The following is a 22,013-nucleotide window of genomic DNA, read 5'->3' as shown; positions in this document are numbered from 1 at the left end:
CAATTCCGCTAATTTGTCCATTGAAAATCCGTGCGTCACGGGGACAAAGTGGGCCGACTTAGTCAATCGATCTACCACGACCCAAACCGCATCCTTCTTACTTGCGACAATGGCGGTCCGGATACAAAGTCCATTGTGACTCGATCCCATTTCCACTCGGGTATCGTGATTGGTCAAGTAATCCTCAAGGCACCGATGTTCCGCTTTCACTTGTTGACATATTAAACATCTTGAAACAAAGTCGGAGATGTCTCGCTTCATACCATGCCACCAAAATCGACGTTTCAAATCATTGTACATCTTCGTACTCCCGGGTGGATTGCCATTCGGCTACAATGGGCTTCATTCGAATTATCGAAATGAGTTCAATTCTTTGGGACACACAGACGACTTTTGAACCTCAAACAATCGTCATCGCCGATTTGAAACTCCGAGTCCTTGTTCGAACACACGCGCCCGTTTTGCAACCAACTCGTCATCGACTTTCCGAGCTTCTCGAATTTGGTGTGTCAATAATGGTTTGGCTTTCATTTCAGCCACTAACACCTTTGTCGGATCGGATAGACAAGTGCACATTCATCGTCAGTAAAGTGAATAACGATTTACGACTCAAGGCATCCGCAACTACATTCGCCTTTCCCGGGTGATAGTCAATGATCAGCTCATAATCCTTTAACAGCTCGAGCCAACGTCTTTGTCGCAGATTTAAGTCTCGTTGGGTCATCAAATACTTGAGACTTTTGTGATCCGAGTATACATGGCACCTTTCACCGAATAAGTAATGTCGCCAAATCTTTAAGGCGAATACGATGGCGGCCAATTCGAGATCATGAGTCGGATAATTTTTCTCATGTGGCTTTAATTGCCTCGACGCATAGGCCACAACTCGACCTTCTTGCATTAATACGCAACCTAACCCAAGTAGAGAGCGTCGCTATAGATGACAAACTCCTTGCGGACTCGGGTTGCACTAGAATTGGGGCTTCACCAAATAAGTTTTCGATTGATCGAAGCTTTTTGGCATTTCTCCGTCCATTCAACTTAACATCCTTTTGGAGTAGCCGTCATCGGCGTGGCTATCGTTGAGAAGCCTTTACAAATCGTCGGTAGTAACCGCAAGCAAGCCCCAAAAAGCTTGAACCTCGGTAATATTTCTGAGGCTTCCAATTTAGTATGGCTGAAATTTTATTCGGTCGACTCGAATACCGTCTGATACCACATGACCCAAGAAGCTTACCTCTCTTAACCGAACTCACACTTGCTGAACTTAGCATATAATTGCTTGTCCCGTAAAATTTGCAAGACTAACCGCAGTGTTCAAAGATGTTCGGTCTCATTTCTTGAATAGACCAAGATGTCATCAATGAACACGACTACGAATCGATCCAAATATGGTCTAAAGATTCGATTCATTAAATCCATAAATACCGCAGGGGCATTAGTGAGCCCAAACGGCATCACCAGGAACTCATAGTGACCATATCTCGCTCAAGGCGGTCTTGGGCACGTCCCAATCTCGGATTCGCAATTGATAGTAGCCCGATCTCAAATCTATTTTCGAGAACACCGAGGCTCCCTTCAGTTGATCGAACAAGTCATCAATACGTGGCAACGGATATTTGTTCTTTATCGTCGCTTTGTTAAGCTGACGATAGTCGATGCATAGTCGCATGGTTCCATCCTTCTTCTTCACGAACAACACCGGCGCACCCAAGGCGAAAAACTCGGCGAGCAAAACCTCTATCCACCAATTCTTGCAACTGAGTTTTCAACTCCTTCAATTCCGTTGGTGCCATACGATACGGAGCTATCGAAATTGGGGTGGTACCAGGTACCAATTCGATGCCAAATTCTATTTCTCGAACAGGTGGTAAACCCGGCAATTCTTCGGGGAAAACATCCGGGTATTCACAAACCACGGCACAGATTCGGGTTTCTTCTCGATTCCTTGTCATCGAGTGCGTCGCAAGGTACGCCGCACCCTTTTCTTACATATTTACGGGCCAACATCGGCGATATTACGGTGGCAACCCTTTAAGTCCGTGGACTCAACCCGAATTATTTCATTATTCGCGCACCTCAAATCGATAGTCTTGCTCTTGCAATTTACAACCGCATCGTGCATGGTCAACCAATCCAAACCAAGAATAACATCGAACTCATCGAATGGCAAAAGCATTAAGTCCGCCGGAAAACAAGAACCTCGGAACACTAGGGGACTTTTCTTGCACACTTTGTTAACAAGCACGTAATGACCCAAGGGTTTGACACCGAATTACAAACTCATGAGACTCAATGGGCAAAGTCTTCTTTGGATGCTAAGGTTTCACATATATAAGAATGAGTAGAACCGGGGTCAATCAAAGCAATTACATTTGTATTGAAAAGAGTGAAAGTACCGGTAATAACATCCGGAGAGGCAAGATCCTCGCGTCGCAGTATGGCATAAGTCCTAGCAGAGCACGAGCCTCGGATCGATGGTAGCATCTCTAGATCCTCTCGACCGCCAATGACATTGCCCATATCTCTAGGTGGCCTACCTCGGCGAAGGGTAGCACCCGGTTTGCACTCGACTTGCATTCTGCTCATGCATCCTCGGGCAATCCTTCATAAAATGGTCGGCCGATCCACACTTATAGCAGAGCGATCACGAAACCAACAGCTCCCGAATGCCATTTGCCACAATGTGGACACTCCGTCCTCTCTCGGCGATCATTTCCGCCACCGCAATCGAGGTGACTCGTGTGGTCACGGGGTCGATCGCGTCCTCGTCTAGAAAATCCCAAACGCCTCTAGACCGGCTCGCATCATCTCGAAATCTCTTCGATGCTTGTTGAAGAGACTTTCCGAGGACCTCTTCGAATTCTCCAATCCCCACATCACTTTTTGTTTCTCCTTTCTAAGCTCTTCGACTTTACAAGCTCGCTCAACAAGTACTACGAACTCTCGTATCTCGAGAATGCCAACAAACATCCTTATATCATCATTCAGCCCATCCTCGGCGTTTGCACATAATAGCTTCGGACGAAATGCATTCTCGCGCGTACCGGCTAAGCCTCACAAACTTTCGTTCGTAGTCGGTAACGGACATAGAACCTTGCTTAAGATCAAGGAACTCCCTCCGCTTTTGGTCGATGAATCTCTGACTGATATACTTTTTTCGGAACTCGGTTAGAAAGAATTCCCAAGTCACTTGCTCTCTAGGCACCACAGAAGTCAGAGTACTCCACCAATAGTAGGCGGACTCGCGTAGCAAGGAGATGGTACACTTTAAGCACTCATCGGGTATGAGGATAGCTCATCAAGCACCGGATAGTGTTATCTAACCATAATTCAGCTCGCTTCGGCATCATCATCATCCGTAGCCTTAAATTCAGTGGCCCCATGTTTTGAATCCTATCGATTGGGGCTTACCCGACCTTATTGGGTCACCACCGGAGGTATTGTAGGTGCGGGGTTGCATTCGTCGGGAATGGAGGTGGTGGAACAGTAGTGTTGGTTCGAATGTATTGATTGAACCATTCGTTCATCACACTATAAAAGGCTTGCCTAGCCTCATCATTAGGATTATCGGCCATAGGTTGAGAGTCCGCCGCGCTGTCCCTTCTTGCGCGGAGCAGCGCCACACTCTCCACATCATCAGCTATCGCTTCGGTTGGGATCGGGATCCATTGCTATAAACAATCATGAAGTCAAATTGTCGAATTCATCACACTATCGATTCATCATTTAATGGCATGTATAGCTAGACCCCAAACACATCACGGTAGTCCTAGAATCGACTAAACCGTGGCTCGATACCAATAAAATTGTAACACCCCAAAACCCGAGACCATCGCGGTTATCGGACCCGAGGGTTAACAAACCAAGTTCACATGTTTTGCCCACCAATTTGACTTTTCCAGTCAGGCTGGAAAACTGCGTCACTGTCGCCTTAAAAATCATATCTCGAGTTTCAAAACTCGGAAACTGGTTTCGTAAATTTTCCTGAATTTAGACTCATATATCCATCCATGGATTTATTTCTAGGATTTTGGTCGGGCCAATTGGTACAGTTTATTAGTTAAAGTTACCCCTGTTACAGGGATCGACTGCTCCGACCTTCGCGCGGTATAACTTGAATATCTCTCTGTACAGGGCTTTAATTCTGGTGTCGTTTGTTTCTAATGAAACTAGACTCAAAATGGAATCTGTACATATAAGATATATCTCCTAATTCTTTTGGATAATTTATAGTGAATTTTTAAAGTTGCGACAGGGAACCCAGAAACCATTCTGGCCCTGTCTCACAATAGCTTTAATATCTCTTAACCTGTAACTCCTATGACCGTTTCATTTCTTCCATATGAAAATAGACTCATCAAGGTTCATTTACATAGCTTATTCACTATCTAATTCCATTCCTATGAATTTTGGTGATTTTTCACATTCATGCCACTGCAGCTGGCAGCATCTGTTTTAAGATAGGACTCACCTATTTGGTGGTCTCCATGATTCAACTAGCCTTACCATACATAGGTTCATATATGATCATTTTAACCGTGCCAATGGCTGATCATATGACAACATTCTCATTTCCAAGCCATAGTCACATCATGACACAAAATATATACATACAACCCACAATTAGTCTAAGTTCATACTTCCCTTTTCGAGCCATTTTCGCACGGCCGTACATACTTACATTACAACATATTTAACAAACAAGGGGTAGTCCTATACATGCCATCTCAAGTTCAAACAAAAATTTATACCAAAATGGAGGCTTGATAGTGTGGATGACTTCGACTTCAACGATCCCAAATCCGATTGCCTCGGCGAAATCTAGAAAACTAAGAGCCAAAGCAACGGGGTAAGCATTTTTTTATGCTTAGTAAGTCTCAAGGAATATAATGAACTATAATTTACAGCAATACATTCACATAGCCAAATGCATCATTTCATTAATACACATTCTTACTTCATACTTCATCATTGTATAAGTTCGCAAAGCATCAATCAATTCAATAACTGAAATTCATTAGTCGATTGAGCGAATGTTGCTCAAACACGCCGACTTTCCAATGCACATATAACGTACCTTATCCTTTGGGCTGTCCGAGTGTACTAATTAAATTCATTTCAGCAACCAACACTCACCTCCAGCCCAAGATTCTTGAATATAACCGGATATAATCACGTGCACAAATGCCTTGGTCTTAGCCGGATAGAATAACTCGCATACGAATGCCTTGAGCCTTAGCCCGGATATAACCACTAGCACAATTGCCTTGGTCTTAACCGGATATAATTTCAGCATAATTGTCTTGGGCTTAGCCCGGATATCATTCAATTTCTCATGCACACATACATCAATAATCATTGGACATACATATTTCATTTTCGTTACTAAGGCTCAAACACAATTAATATCATTAGCACATTCGCCTTGGGACTTAGCCCGGTGGAATTCAAATACTCATACACACATAATCAATAATCATACACATCCATATTTCATCTCACATAATTCAAGTAAGGTCACTTCTTGAGGACTTACCTCGGATGTTGTCGAACGGCTTTTTCGGCTATTCGATCACCTTTTCCTTCCCCTTGTCCAATTGTGGCCCTCTTGGCTCTTGAGCTAATTCAAACAAATTCAATTTATTAAAACCTCATTGTGCTTGCTTATGGCCGAATATGACAAGGATTTTAGATGGTCATATGGCCACTCTTTAGCTTGAATACACAATGGTCATGCACATTTTATACTACATCAAGCAATTCAATACAATTTGTTTGAACATCAAGGAAATGCTAAGGCCTTCAATGGGCTACCCAAGGCGAATATTCATGTACTTGTTGAGGTCAAAATTTGCACTTAATACCTCACAAAAACAGCATGCAATCTACTAATTAATGCTTGCACATTGTGGCCCAAAACTTATAATATAGCATCAAGCACTTATATGTGTGCTAGGCCGAATTGTGCTTGCAATTTCACAAGCATTCTTCCACAATTTCTTCTTTAAATCAATATATTCATCACTTAGTTCATAACCAAACAAAATGTGCAATCATATATATGCATATATGAGCATGGCGAATTTTCAAAGTGTCCATAGCCATCCAAAACACAAACTTTTAACTAACATGCAAGAAGCATGAATCATGCTCAAGAATGCATCATGGCCAAGTATGACAATCATGCTCCTTTTCAACTTTAATCATGATAAAACAAAGAAAACTCAAAATCTTACTCATGAGTAGAAAATCCATCATTGCATGCATCATCATCAAGCTTCACACTTAGCATGCAATGGCTTTATCACTATAACAACTTTGGCCAAATACCATTTCCATGGCATACCAAAGATTTGAGCCATGGCTAACATGCACATCAAGTTAGCAACCAAAACATGCATGAAACTCCCAACACAACCTCATACATACCTTAATCTTGATGCAAACTTAGCCAAATCTCCTTCTAGATCTCTTCCAAACCAAGCATGAAGCAAAAATCCTCCTTCTTCCTTAGTTTTGGCTCAAAGAAAGGATGAACAAAATTTTTTCTTTCCTTCTCTACAACTCACGGCAATGGGGTATGCCACTCTCTCACACACATTTTTTTTCATTCTTTTCTTACCCATGCTTATTTGTTTACTATTTCTCCTAATGCCCAACAAAACATGTTTCATGACATGTTTGACCCATATTCTTTGTCATGGCCGGCCATTACTTGTAAAAGGGGAATTTGACATGCAAGTCCATTATTTTGCATGCATGCTTTAATTAGTCATCACCTATTTTCCTATCGTACTTTCAAAGTTCACTACTAAGTCCTTTCTTATAATTTAGCACCTAATTAATAAAAATCGAGACACGAAATATTTACGCATACCAATTCCACATACAATAAGTACGGAATATAACACTTAATTATTCTTGTGACTCGGTTTTGTGGTCCCAAACCACTCTCCGACTAGGGTCACATTCGGGTGTCACAGCTCTGTAAGGACTTATGCCATACGCCAAGCGTGAGGATGTCCGCCTCTCCGGATGTCATTACGGTACTTTCACTCTTTTCAATACAAATGTGATTGCTTTGATTGACCCCGGTTCTACTTATTCATATTTATGTGAAACCTTAGCATCCAAGAAGACTTTGCCTATTGAGTCTCTCGAGTTTGTAATTCAGTGTCAAACCCTTGGGTCATTACGTGCTTGTCAACAAAGTGTGCAAGAAAAGTCCCTAGTGTTCCGAGGTTCTTGTTTTCCGTGAACTTGATGCTTTTGCCGTTCGATGAGTTCGACGTTATTCTTGGTTTGGATTGGTTGACCATGCACGATGCGGTTGTAAATTGCAAGAGCAAGACTATCGATTTGAGGTCGCGAATAATGAAATAATTCAAGTTGAGTCTACGGACTTAAAGGGTTGCCACCGTAATATCGCGATGTTGGCCCAAAAATATGTAAGAAAAGGGTGCGGCGTACCTTGCATACGTGCTCGATGACAAGGAATCGAGAAAAGAAACCCGAATGTGTCGGTGGTTTGTGAATACCGGATGTTTTCCACGAAGAATTGCGGGTTTACCACTGTTCGGAAATAGAATTTGGCATCGAATTGGTACCGGTACCACTCAATTTCGATAGCTCCGTATCGTATGGCACCAACGGAATTAAAGGAGTTGAAAGCTCGGTTGCAAGAATTGGTGGATAGAGGTTTTGCTCGCCGAGTTGTTCGCCTTGGGTGCACCGGTGTTGTTTGTGAAAAGAAGGATGGAACCATGCGGTACGTGCATCGACTATCGTCGACTTAATAAAGCGACGATAAAGAACAAATATCCGTTACCACGTATCGATGACTTGTTCGATCAACTGAAGGGAGCCTCAGTGTTCTCAAAAATAGATTTGAGATCGGGCTATTATCAATTGTGAATCCGAGATTCAGACGTACCCAAGACGCCTTGAGCGAGATATGGTCACTATGAGTTCCTAGTGATGCCGTTTGGGCTCACTAATGCCCCTGCGGTATTTATGGATTTAATGAATAGGATCTTCAGACCATATTTGGATCGATTCGTAGTCGTGTTCATTGATGACATCTTGGTCTATTCAAGAAATGAGACCGAACATGCTGAACACCGCGGTTAGTGCCGCAAATCTTACGGGATAAGCAATTATATGCTAAGTTCAAAAAGTGTGAGTTCGGTTAAGAGAGGTTAGCTTCTTGGGTCATGTGGTATCTCAGATCGGTATTCGAGTCGACCGAATAAAATTTCAGCCATACTTAATTGGAAGCCTCAGAAATATTAATGAGGTTCGAGCTTTTTGGGGCTTGCCGGTTATTACCGACGATTTGTAAAGGCTTCTCAACGATAGCCACGCCGATGACGGCTTACTCCAAAAGGATGTTAAGTTCGAATGGATGGAGAAATGCCAAAAAGTTTCGATCAACTGAAAACTTATTTGAATGAAGCCCCAATTCTAGTGCAACCCGAGTCCGGCAAAGAGTTTGTCATCTATAGTGACGCCTCCCTACTTGGGTTAGGTTGTGTATTGATGCAAGAAGGTCGAGTTGTGGCCTGTGCGTCGAGGCAATTAAAGCCACACGAGAAAATTATCCGACCCATGATCTTGAATTGGCCGCCATCGTATTCACCTTAAAGATTTGGCGACATTACTTATTTGGTGAAAGGTGCCATGTGTACTCGGATCACAAAAGTCTCAAATATTTGATGACCCAAAGAGACTTAAATCTGCGACAAAGACGTTGGCTCGAGTGTTAAAGGATTATGAGCTGGTCATTGACTATCACCCGGAAAGGCGAATGTGGTTGCGGATGCCTTGAGTCGTAAATCATTATTCGCTTCGAAGCGATGAACGTGCACTTGTCTGTTCGATCCGATAGTGTGTTGGTAGCTGAATTGAAAGCCAAACCACTATTGATACATCAAATTCGAGAAGCTCAGAAAGTCGACGATGAGTTGGCTGCAAAACGGGCTGAGTGTGTTCCGAACAAGGACTCGGAATTTCAAATCGACGATGACGATTGTTTGAGGTTCAAAAGTAGTCTGTGTGTTCCAAAGAATTCGGAACTCATTTCGATAATTCTGAATGAAGCCCATTATAGCAGAATGGCAATCCACCCGGGGAGTACGAAGATGTACAATGATTTGAAACGTCGGTTTTGGTGGCATGGTATGAAGCGAGACATCTCCGACTTTGTTTCGAGATGTTTAATATGTCAACAAGTGAAAGCGGAACATCAGGTGCCTTCTGGATTACTTCAGCCAATCACGATACCCGAGTGGAAATGGGATCGAGTCACAATGGACTTTGTATCCGGACCGCCATTGTCGCAAAGTAAGAAGGATGCGGTTTGGGTCGTGGTAGATAGATTGACTAAGTCGGCCCACTTTGTCCCCGTCGTCACGGATTTTTCAATGGACAAATTAGCCGAATTGTACGCTTCTCGATTGTGAGATTACACGGGTGCCTATTTCCATCGTGTCGGATAGAGATCCGAGATTTACCTCACGATTTTGGAAAAAGTTGCAAGAAGCTTTGGGTACCAAGTTGCATTTCAAAGACCGCCTTTCACCCCCAAACCGATGGTCAATCCGAGTTGATAATTCGAGATACTTGAGGATATGTTAAGATGTTGCGTCCTCGAGTTTAGTGGTTCATGGGAACGGTATTTGCCGTTGATTGAATTCGCTTACAACAACAACTTTCAATCAAGTATTAAGATGGCACCTATGAGGCCTTGTACGGTCGTAAATGCCGTACACCATTGTTTTGGACCGAGCTCGGTGAAAGCAAGATTTTCGGGTGGATTTGATTAGAGATGCTTGAATGAAAGTGAAAGTAATCCGTGAAAGTCTCAAGATAGCCTCCGATCGTCGAAGTCGTCACGCGGATCTGAAGCGTAAGGATATCGAGTATCGTGGGTGATAAAGTGTTTCTCAAGGTATCGCCTTGGAAAAGATACTCGATTCACCGTAAGGGCAAGTCGAGCCCGAGGTTCATTGGGCCATATGAGATATCCGAGCGAGTCGGTCCAGGTGGCATATCGTTTGATTTTGCCCCTAAACTCAAAAGGTTCACGATGTCTTTCACGTTTCGATGCTTCGACGCTATAGATCCGATCCATCGCACGTGATTAGTCCATCGAAATTGAAATTCAAGCTAATATGAGTTATGAGGAAGAACCGATTCGTATCCTATCACGAGAAGTGAAAGAGTTGCGAAACAAGCGGGTTCATTGGTGAAAATGTTATGGCTCAAGCACGGGATAGAAGAAGCTACTTGGGAGACCGAGAACTCTATGAAAGAGCGATATCCAAACCTATTTACGGTAAGATTTTCGGGACGAAAATTTCTTAAGTGGGGAGAGTTGTGACACCAAAATTGACCCTAGTCGGGATGTGGTTTCGGGACCACAAAACCGAGACATAAAAATAATTTAAAATTTATTTTGATGCCTATGATATGTGTTAATTTGTGTGTGACATTTTTGATGTTTCGATTTAGTGTTATAAATGCGAATTTCACTAGAAAGGACCTAGTAGTGAACTTTGAAAGTATGATTGGGAAATGTGTGATGACTAATTGCTCATGCATGCAAAAATAAGGGATTTGCATGTCAAATTTCCCCCCCAACATGAAGTGGCCAGCCATGGCAAGAGAGGATGGGCAAAACATGTCATGAAACATGTTTTGTTGGTGTATTAGGGAGAAATAATAAACAAAGGTGTATGGGTAAGAAAAGAATGAAAAAAAAATGTGTGTGAGTGTGGTATTCCCCCCCCATTGCCGTGAGTTGTAGAGAAAGAAAGAAAAAATTTTGTTCATCCTTTCTTTGAGCCAAAACTAAGGAAGAAGGAGGATTTTTGCTTCATGCTTGGTTTGGAAGAGATCTAGAAGGAGATTTGGCTAAGTTTGCATCAAGATTAAGCTCAAGAGCTAAGAGGGCCACAATTGGACAAGGGGAAGGAAAAAGTGATCGAATAGCCGTAAAAGCCGTTCGACAACATCCGAGGTAAGTCCTCAAGAAGTGACCTTACTTGAATTATGTGGAATGAAATATGGATGTATTGATTATTGATTTATGTGTGTATGAGTATTCGAATAATGCCCGGCTAAGTCCCGGCGCGATTATGCTAGTGATTATAATAGTGTTTGAGCCTTAGTAACGAGAATGAAATATGTATGTCCAATGATTATTGATGTATGTGTGCATGAGAAATTGAATGATATCCGGCTAAGCCCAAGACAATTATGCTGGAAATTATATCCGGTTAAGACTCAAGGCAATTGTGCTAGTGGCTACATCCGGCTAAGACCAAGGCATTCGTGCGAGACATTCTATCCGGCTAAGACCAAGGCATTTGTGCATGTGGTTATATCCGGTTATATTCAAGAATCTTGGGCTGGAGGTGAGTGTTGGTTGCTGTAATAAATTCAATTAGTACACTCGAGAAGCCCAAAGAATAAGGTACGTTTATATGTGCATTGGAAAGTCGACATGTTTGAGCAACATTCGCTCAATCAACTAATGAATTTCGATTATTGAATTGATTGATACTTTGTGAAAGTATATAATGATGAAGTGTGAAGTAAGAATGTGTATTAATGAAATGATGCATTTGGCTATGTGAATGTATTACTGTAATTAGAGTTGATTATATTCCTTGAGACTTACTAAGCATAAAATGCTTACCCGTTGCTTTGGCTCTCTGTTTTATAGATTTCGCCGATAGCAATCGGATTCGGGATCAATAAAGTCAAGTCATCCACACTATCAACGTCTCTATTTTGGTATAAATTTTTGGTTGAACTTTGAAATGGCATGTATAGGACTACCCCTTGTTGGTTAAATATGTTGTGATGTATTTGTGTACGGCCATGCGAAAATGGCTCGTAAAAGTGAAGTATCGACTTAGACTATTTGCGGTTTGTTAACCCCTCGTGTCCGACACCGGCGATGGTCTCGGGTTCGGGGTGTTACAAAAATGAAAAAGTGATAAAACCCACGGAAAATTTTGAAATTTGTGAAATGTATGTGCTGTAAGTGTAATATATAAATTTTTGCTAGGCTTGGAAAGAGGTTAAATTTCATGAATTTCATTTTTCGGGCCTAGGGACAAAATCAAAATTTTTGAAAAGGATAAAGCAAAATGGTAATTTTGCCTAAGATGTAATAGAATGCAAATGTAAATGAAATGTGATAGATTAATAGTTAAATTTATCCATATAGATTTGGAAAGACCAACTACAGAACTAGATCGAGGATAGTAAAAGGTTTCGGATTAGTTGACATTCAAATACAAACCATTTTCAAGGTAAATTCGTGTAACTTAAAAATGTATGTTAATATGCTTGAATTGAATTGTATGATTGTGTTGATATTTGTGAGATGATATATACATAATGAATTAGTCTTAAGTTGTGTACTATGGACAAATTATCATATTCCAGTCGAATGTTGAATTTCGATGGGTTAAAAATAATAGTCTATATATTGCAGATAGAATTTAGCCCGGACGGGTAATTCTAATGTAAGCCCTCTTAAGCTTAGGTTATAAATTGGATTTAGCCCGGACGGGTAATCCATATTAAGCTCACTAGAGCATATGCTACGAATAGGATTTTGCCTGGACAGGTAATCCTACTGTAAAATGTACAGCTCAAGAGTGTGTATTTTTATTATGTACCCTAATGGGTACTTTTGCACATGTGTATATTACCCGAACATCCATTGAAATTTCAATAGTTTGACGGAAAAGACTCTTGAAGTGTGGAAAGGTGAAATTAATGGAAGCTTGTAATGTGATGAGCTCATCTATGTTTACTTGATATTCTTATGAGATTATGTGACTAACTTGTTGAATAATTATATGTGTTTAGGTAACTTACCCAAAATCAATGGAATGTAAATTTATGTATGCTTGAATTAATAAATATGACCGGTAAGTTTATTTTCCATTATATGAATTTACTAAGCATAAAATGTTTAGTCCGTTTAATTTTCCCTGTTTTATAGTGCTCAAAGCTCGCGAAGGTTGGAAGTCGGTCGGAGCAGTCATCACACTATCCACTATCTCATTTTGGTACAAATAGAAATCTCATTTTGGTATAATGTCATGTATAAGCTTATTTGACCAATGATGGCTTGTAATTGTTATTTTGTAATCTAGCCATTAGAGTGGCTAGTGATGGTTTAAGTTTGGCTATTTTTGAAGTAATATTTTGATAATCACATAAGTGCTTATTATGTGTTAATTTGTTCGAATTATGTTAGCATAATTGTTCATGATAAGAGTAAGTTCATATCTTTTAATGCATGAGATAATACCACATGATTAATGGTAAATTTTATGTGAATATGATGTTGGATTGGTGGATATAAGCTTGTGAATTTTGGTGTAGGAAAATGGTAAGTTTTGGGTGACAAATGGGGCTAAAAAAGGCTTTATTTTGTCCACGCGGGTAGACACACAGGCGTGTGTCTTGGCCGTGTGTGACACATGGTTTGCCCCATGAGCATGTGGTTCGGCCGTGTGTCCCCTGCATCTTAAAAATGAGAAACAGAATGCTCAGAATTGGGCTCATGGGCAAAGACACGAATGTGTCTCTCAGCCGTGTGGCTGACACAGCCTTGAACACGAGCATGTGAAAAATGCACCTAAATTTCAAAAATAAAATTCACCACACAGCCTAGCACATGGGCGTGTGACTTGGCCGTGTGACTTCAATTTCTTCATGCCTTATAAGTCAGAGAGTTACACGGGTTAGGGACACGGGCGTGTGTAGTAACACGGCCTGACCACACTGGCGTGTCCCTAGACCACACGGGCGTGTGAGCCCTGCACCTTAGAAAATTTTTGAAATGTCACAAAAAATTTTATGAGTTTCTGATTAAGTACCGACTTGATTCTAATGCTCGTATTGGACTTCGAGGGTCCAATTAAGGGATGTTTTGAATGATCTCGATAAATGAATAGTAATCTACGTAAATTATCTATAAAATATTTTGAAACCCTATTTTGACGACAGATACGGGTTAGGGGTCTTACACAAGGCTCATTTCAAGGTTTGTTACGCAACCTGGGACATACCTCTCCAGCACCTGACACTACCGCCACACCTCATTATATGAAGCGTTCCACCCACTATGCATCTTTTCCAACACCTTTTGCTTAGCTATCCAAGCCTTGCAGTAAGAGGGTGTGTACCTCAATTGGGTATGAATATTGGAAATTAAGATCGACACAGAAGTCCTGGGATCCGCCTTCATAATCAGTAGTTTTAAGCTAGCTATCATATCTGAATTGTAACACTTCTAACCCGTATCCATCGCTGGAATAGGGTTACAGAGCATTACCAAAGTTTACAGAAAAATTTCATTTAATTCATATCATTTACTATTTATATCCGAAACTAATCATATTGTCCCTTGAATGGACCATCAATGCCCAATTTAAACATTAGAATCATATCGAGACTAAATCGGAATCTTAAAGAATTTCTCAAAAAATTTAAAAATTTTTATTTAACACAGAGGTCACACGCTCGTGTGGCTCACACGGCCAAATGACATAATGACATGCCCATGTCTCAAGCCATGCGGGCACGATGTGAGGCACACAGTCATGTCCCAGCTTGTGTCCTTACCTGTGTAACTCTCTAACTTGTGTAACATGGCCAACCATACGCCTGTGTGCTAGGCTATGTGGTCAATTTAATTTTCAAAAATTAAGTGTAGGATTCACACGGCCAAGACACACGCCCGTATTCTAGGCCGTGTATCACACACAGCTGAGACACATGCCCGTGTCTCTGCCTATGTCTTTGCCCATGTGCCCAATTCTAAGCATTCTGTCTCTAAATTTTAAGATGTAGGGACACACAACCAAACCACATGCCCATGTACCAAGCCATGTGTCACACACGGTCAAGACACATGCCTGTGTGTCTACCCGTGTGGACAAAATAAGGCCATTTCCTAGCCTTATTTCTCACCCAAATTTGCCATTAACCTACACATCCACCAACCAATTCAAGACATTATAATCAAGCCTAATACTAGTATTGTATAAGATATATTAACATGTATATTCAATAGATTAAGCTTACCAAATTGTTGTTTATGTTCTTAAGTAAATTTGTATCATATATACTAACTCGAATTCATTTACCATTTGATTTATATATCATCTACTACTTACCATTTCAAAACACATCAAACATGTTATGGCCTTATAATTATATACCAAAACATATCATTCTAGCCATTCCAATGGCTAGATTACAACAATCATTTACATGCCAACATTCGCAAAGTTAGCCTATACATACCATTATACCAAAATGAGTTTATTATTTATACCAAGATGAGCTAGTAGATAGTGTGATGATGCTCCGACCGATCTCCAACCTTTTCCAACTTCTGAGCACTATAAAACAGAGAAAATAATCCTAGTATGCATTTAATGTTTAGTAAGTTTGTATAACGGGAAGTAAACTTACCAATCATATTCATTTAAATAAGCATAACAATATCATGCTTTCCAACAAATTAGCAAATTCACCGAATCACATACACTCAAATAAGCAGGTTAGTCACATAATTTACATGTATATCAAGTAAGCATGGATGAGCTCATCTTGCTATAAACCTTCAGGTATTTCAGAAGAATTCGAGATATAACTCTCTTAGTTTCATATTTTTTCATGTCAGGAATTTATTCCATTGAATTATTAAAATATCGATGGATATTCAGGTAGTACACTTAAGGTGTACAAAGTTGTAAACCGTCAACTCATAATCAGGGGTACCCATTAGGGCACTTAGTCAGGGAGTACACTCTCAAGCCACATGTCAGGATGCTGAGATGAGCCACGTAACAGGACACTTATCCGAGCTAAACATGAAACTCATAAGAGTTTTACTTAGAGAGCTCATAGAGCTTATCAGGTAACTCCGAAGAGTTATTATCAGGGAGCACCGGATAAGGTAACAGAGAGTTTAAGCGAGCCATGTCAGGAAGCCCATAATAGCTTATATCAGGACGCTCACATAGAGTGGCGTTTGTGTCTACATTATATGCTGGATCTATAATATCCCGAATTAGGGCCTAATCAGAATAGTAGTTTTGTGACCATAAATTCGAGATAGAAATAATTATTTTATAATTATTTTGAGGTTTATGATATGATTACATGATTTTGTGAAAATTTCGTGATGAAATTCTGTGCATAAAGTGCTTAAGTTGAGATTAGGGACTAAATCGAATAATTTGTAAAACTTGCATTCTAGAAGTTTTTAGTATGAAATTGCTTTGGAATATTAATGAGGAGGTCTCAAATAGAAATTTGACCAATTTCTAAAATTTTGGACAAAAATGGGCTTATACATGAAAATTTTCAAAGAAAGGTATTAAGGGTATTTTAGTCATTTTATAATTAAAATTAATTAAAAGGGAAATTAAGGCCAAAATGTGTTCATCTTCGTCAAGCCTTGGCCGAACCTTACATGTCTTCGTAGCTAGGGTTTCTTCAACATCCAAGCTTCATAGTATGTGATTTCGAGCCCCGTTTTTAATGATTTTTATATTTTTGAAATCCCGATAGCTCGATTTAGCTTATGCTAGCAATAATTCAACCTAGGGTTCATATTTGGAAAAATACCCATAGGTGAAATTTGTGTATTTTGGTGTTTTATGATAGAATATGAGGTTTTAAATTATGTTAGAAAACTTGTACTACTCGATTTTAAGTGAAAACGATTAAAAGGGCTTAATCGGTAAAAATACCTAATATTCATAAGTACATGTTAGAGTGTGAATTTGATGTTGCCATAGAAGGGAAAAATGATCAGCATGTCATAAAACATAAGAAAATAGGATGAGGTTTAATTTATGAGCCTTGGGGAAAAAGTGTAAATATATGAAAGTTTAGGGGCAAAATGGTAATTTTTCCAAAATTCGTATTAGGGGATGCTTTGATGAATGTATGTATTAAATAAAATTAATTTGGTATTATAGATCAAGAGAAACAAGATTCAAGTCGTGATCGAGGGAAAAACAAAGTTTACGAGGAATAGGCTCGATTGCTAATATTTTGTAAGGTAACATAATTTTTATTTTAAGTGATTTAATGATATTTGTATGATATGATATTTATTATCATGAAATATTGTGTTTTTTGAATTATTATTTGGTAATATGCAAATTATGTGAAAATTTTGATAAGTATGAGATGTTAGCAAGTATCGGTTTTTACATTTCGAAGGAGGTGATCAAAATGTAAAATTGAGAAGAATCCCATTTGAAACTTGGGAATAGATTAGGGTACAAGTGACATGTCACTAGGATGGTTGAGTTCCGAACTCGTTGAGTTGAGTCCGAGTTTGTGAGATGTAACTAGGCATCCGAGCTCGTTGAGTTGAGTCCTAGTTCACTTATGGATGCGAACGCCCAAGCTCGTTGAGTTGAGTCCGAGTTCATTTATAGGAGGGTTACATGGTAGCTTGGCTACATAGATTCAAAAGCTATTGAGCTTGTTCAGTTATGAGTATAGCACTTACGTGCACACAATCCACGTATCCAAAATTATATTCCTATGTGTTCAACGGGAGAATCCTAAGAGAATATGGAGAATGCTTAAAACGAAAGTGATTCAATGATGAATGTGTTGAAGAAGTAAAAATGGATAGGTATGAGTTTAATTCTTGGTTGAGAACTTGGTGAGACAAAATTGTGGTAAGATAGTAAGTATTCTTATGTTATGTGTGTCTTAATGATGTTTATGATGGATTGCATGATCATTTTACTTATTATTTGCATGTGAACTTACTAAGCATTTATGCTTACTCCGTCCTTTTCATTCATTGTAGTTTTTACAAGCCGGCTTGAGAATCGGGATAGGTTGAAGGCTCGTTCACACTATCCGAAGACCTAAATTGGTAAAATGGCTTGTATATTTTGAGTGTGGCATGTATAGCAATATACTCACTTTGTATGAATGATCTTATGATATGGTTATGGTTTGGTAAGAAAAGGGTATGTAAATGATTAGCTATTGGAATGGCTAATCAAGTTTATACATGATAACATGTATGCTTTATGTCTTAACTAAACCATGAAAATCCTTGGAAAGGTAAAATTGGCCACAAAACAGAATCAGACAGCAGCAGTGACGTGAATTTGAAAAATCACTAAAAATAGTAGAAATGGAATAAAATGATGAATAAGTTATGAAATCAAAGATTGATGAGTCTATTTTCATATGGATGGAACAAAACAGGTAAATGAGTTATATTTTATGAGATATTTAAGTTTTGGTGGAACAGGGTCAGAGTGGTCTCTAAATCCCCTGTTCTGAATTTAAAAATTTACCATAAATTGTAAAAAAAATAATTAGGAGTTTTACCTTAGATGTATGAAATCCTTATTGAGTCTAGTTTTATGAGAAACAAACTCCATAATCATTGAAAATCTGTACAGGGAGATATCTGATTCGTAATACACAGGGGTCAGAGTAGTCGAACCCTGAAATAGGGGAGACTTTAGATAATAAATTGTACTAATTGGCCTAGCCAAAAATTCTAGAAAACAATTAGTAGATAGATATATGAGTCTAGTGTTAGGGAAAATTTATGGATCTTAATTTCAAGTTTTGGAACTTGAGATATGAATTTTTAAGCGACTGTGACATAGTTAGCCAGCTTGTCTGGAAATTTTAAAAATAAATTGTTTGAGCTGTTTAATTAATGAAATAAGTTTAGTAACACCTCAAGCTCGACTCTGGCGACAGTCTCGGGCGTGAGGGCGTTACAGGATCACAACCGATTGAATCATGTAATAGGATGCTCACACAGAGCTGCGGTAGTGTGCAACACATGCATAATCACTACCGATCATGATGTGCATAAGAACTATTTAACAGGATGCTCAAGAGGGCTAAAATAGGATTGTTTGTCCGAGCTATATTCTATCCACAACATATGCAGGACCATATTCATTACGGGAAATCACATATATCCATCGAATTTCATTATTCAAACGGAACTTAACATTTTCCGAACTTGATTGAATATGTCATTATTTCATTTATTTATAACATTTATATAATCAATACAATCACATACCACATTCATTTCAAGCATGAAATAAACACAATTTGGTTACACGAACTTACTTTGACACTTGTTTGTGTATGAAAATCTACTAATTAGAAACTTTTTTCTTTCCTCGATCTAGCTTAGAATTTGAGTTGCTCGGATCTATAAATGAATTTAATAATCAATTTATCACATTTCTTATTCAATTGGATTCAATTTACATCCTAGGAAAAATTACCATTTTCCCCTATACTTTTCATAAATTATAATTTCGTCCCTAGGCTCGAAAAATGAAATTCATGCAATTTAATCCTTATTCTAAGCCTAACCAAAATTTTCATATAACATTTACAGCACTTGTATTTCACAAAATTTAGAATTTTTCCATGGGTTTTACCACTTTTCAATTTAGTCCCTAAATCATGATTTCATCAAAATTGTCTTTGTAAAAGTTGTTTATCTATCAACAACCTTTCATTTTCTACCATAAATTTCAAAATTTCAGCATATTTATCCATGGAAAAACTTTTTTACTTTGATAACTTTTCAAATTAATCCCCAAAATAGATAGATTAGACTATCCCAATCTCAAAAATATAAAAATTACTAAAAAAGGGACAAGAAAACATACCTAATTAAGCTTGATTAGTTTCCTTTCTCTCTCCTAGGGTTTCCATGCAAATTTTGGGGATGAAGGTGATATAAAATGATAATATTTCTATTTAATTATTTATCATCCATTAATTTTTCCACTTTCCAATTTAGTCATTGCCTTTTTCTAATTTCCATAGATGAATCACCAAAAATATTTACTAACTTTTCTTTAATGGTCTAATTACCATATAAGGACATCTTATTTTGAATTCCATGGCTATTTGATCCTTCTAGCTATTAAAATTCAACATTTACATTTTATGCAATTTGGTCCTTTCCATAATTAAACACATAATCGATAAAATTTTCTTATCAAAATTTTCATATAACATTCTTATCATAATGCAAACCATGCTATAATATTAAAATAAATTTTCTTTTTGGCTCAGATTTGTGGTCCCGAAACTATTATTCCGATTTCACTGAAAATGGGCTATTACAACTCTCCCCCTTAAGAATTTTCGTCCTCGAAAATCTTACTAGTAAAAAGGTTTGGATATTGCTTTCTTACAGTATCCTCCAGTTCCCAAGTAGCCTCTTCTATTCCATGTCATTGCCAAAGAAATTTTACTAAAGCTACCTTTTTGTTATATTTCACGTGCCAAGATTTTGATCGGTTCCTCACTACAAGTCATATTAGGTTGAATCTCAACTTCTGTAGGAGAAATAACATGTAAAGCATTCGACCAATACCGCCACAACATAGGCACATGAAAACATTATGAACTCGATTAAGTTCAGGTGGTAATGCTAACCGATATGCAACAGGTCCGATTCTTTCAGTAATCTCATATGGCTTGATGGATCGTGGACTCAATTTTCCTTTACGGCCAAACCAGAGAACTTTCTTGCAAGGTGATACTTTCAAGAATACTTTTTCACTAATCTAAAATTCTATCTCTTTTCGTTTAAGCGACTTGATGGTAAAGGGTTATTGCTTTTTAGCTGATCTAATGTTGTTGCCCTTTGATGAATATGATGTGATTATGGGAATGGATTGGCTAACCTAGCATGATGCAGTGGTGAATTGTAAACAAAAATACATTGTGTTAAAGTGTTAGAATGGTGAGTTACTTCACATTGAATCTGATAAACTAGATGGGTTATCTACTGTGATTTAGCCAATATCAGCACAGAAATATGTCGGAAAGGGTTATGATTCTTATCTTGCATATGTGTTGGATATTAAAGTATCTAAGTCGAAGATTCAGTCAGTGCCGATTGTTTATAAATTTTATGATGTATTTTCGGAAGAATTACCTGGTCTACCATCGATTAGAGAAGTAGAGTTCTTTATAGATCTTGTTCCGGGGACAACACTGATACCCATAGCACCCTACAGAATGGCTCCTATCGAATTGAAAGAGTTGAAAGCATAGTTACAAGAATTGATTAATAAAGGCTTTACTCGACCCAATTTCTAACCTTGGGATGCACCAGTTCTGTTTGTAAAAAAGAAAGATGGATCATTGAGACTGTGTATAGATTACAGACAATTAAACAAAGTCACAGTAAAGAATAAGTATCCACTATCTCGAATTGATGATCTATTTGACCAGTTGAAAGGTGCCACTGCATTTTCAAATATTGATATCTGTTCTGGCTATTATCAGCTACGGCTAAAGGAATCAGGTGTTCCAAAGACAGCTTTAAGAACTAGGTACGGGCATTATGACTTTCTTGTGATGCAATCTGAAATAATGGAAACCGGCACTCCATGCAATATGAAAAACTCAGAAATAAATAATTCAGCTAATCTATCTAAAGAAAAATCCATACATACCGGAATAAAGTGTGCAGACTTTGTTAACTGATCGACAATTACACAAATGACATATTTCTTCTTTGGAGATGGGGGTAACCCCGGTACAAAGTCCATGGTAATTCTTTCCCATTTCCATTCTGGTATCGTAACTGGCTATAATAATCCCAAAGGCACCTGATGTTCAGTTTACTTGTTGACATATCAAACATTTAGATACAAATTCAGAAATATCTCGTTTCATTTTCAAATCATTATACATTTTATTACTTCTAGGATGAATAGACATATTACCATTATGAGCTTCATGTAAAATCTTTTGTACCAGTTCTGAATTCCTCGGTACGCATATTCTGTCTCTGAATAACAGAAAATCATCAGACTCAATATGAAATTCTGAATCAGAAGTCAACTTACATTGTATCTATTTTGCTTGTAACTCACTATCATCTTTCTGAGCTCCATAGATCTATTGCAAAAATGTTGGTT

The sequence above is a fragment of the Gossypium arboreum genome, chromosome 6 (assembly GCF_025698485.1).
Source record: "Gossypium arboreum isolate Shixiya-1 chromosome 6, ASM2569848v2, whole genome shotgun sequence".
In the NCBI taxonomy this organism is placed as follows: domain Eukaryota; kingdom Viridiplantae; phylum Streptophyta; class Magnoliopsida; order Malvales; family Malvaceae; genus Gossypium; species Gossypium arboreum.
The sequence above is the reverse complement of the archived record's forward strand: the minus strand, read 5'-3'. Positions refer to the sequence as shown.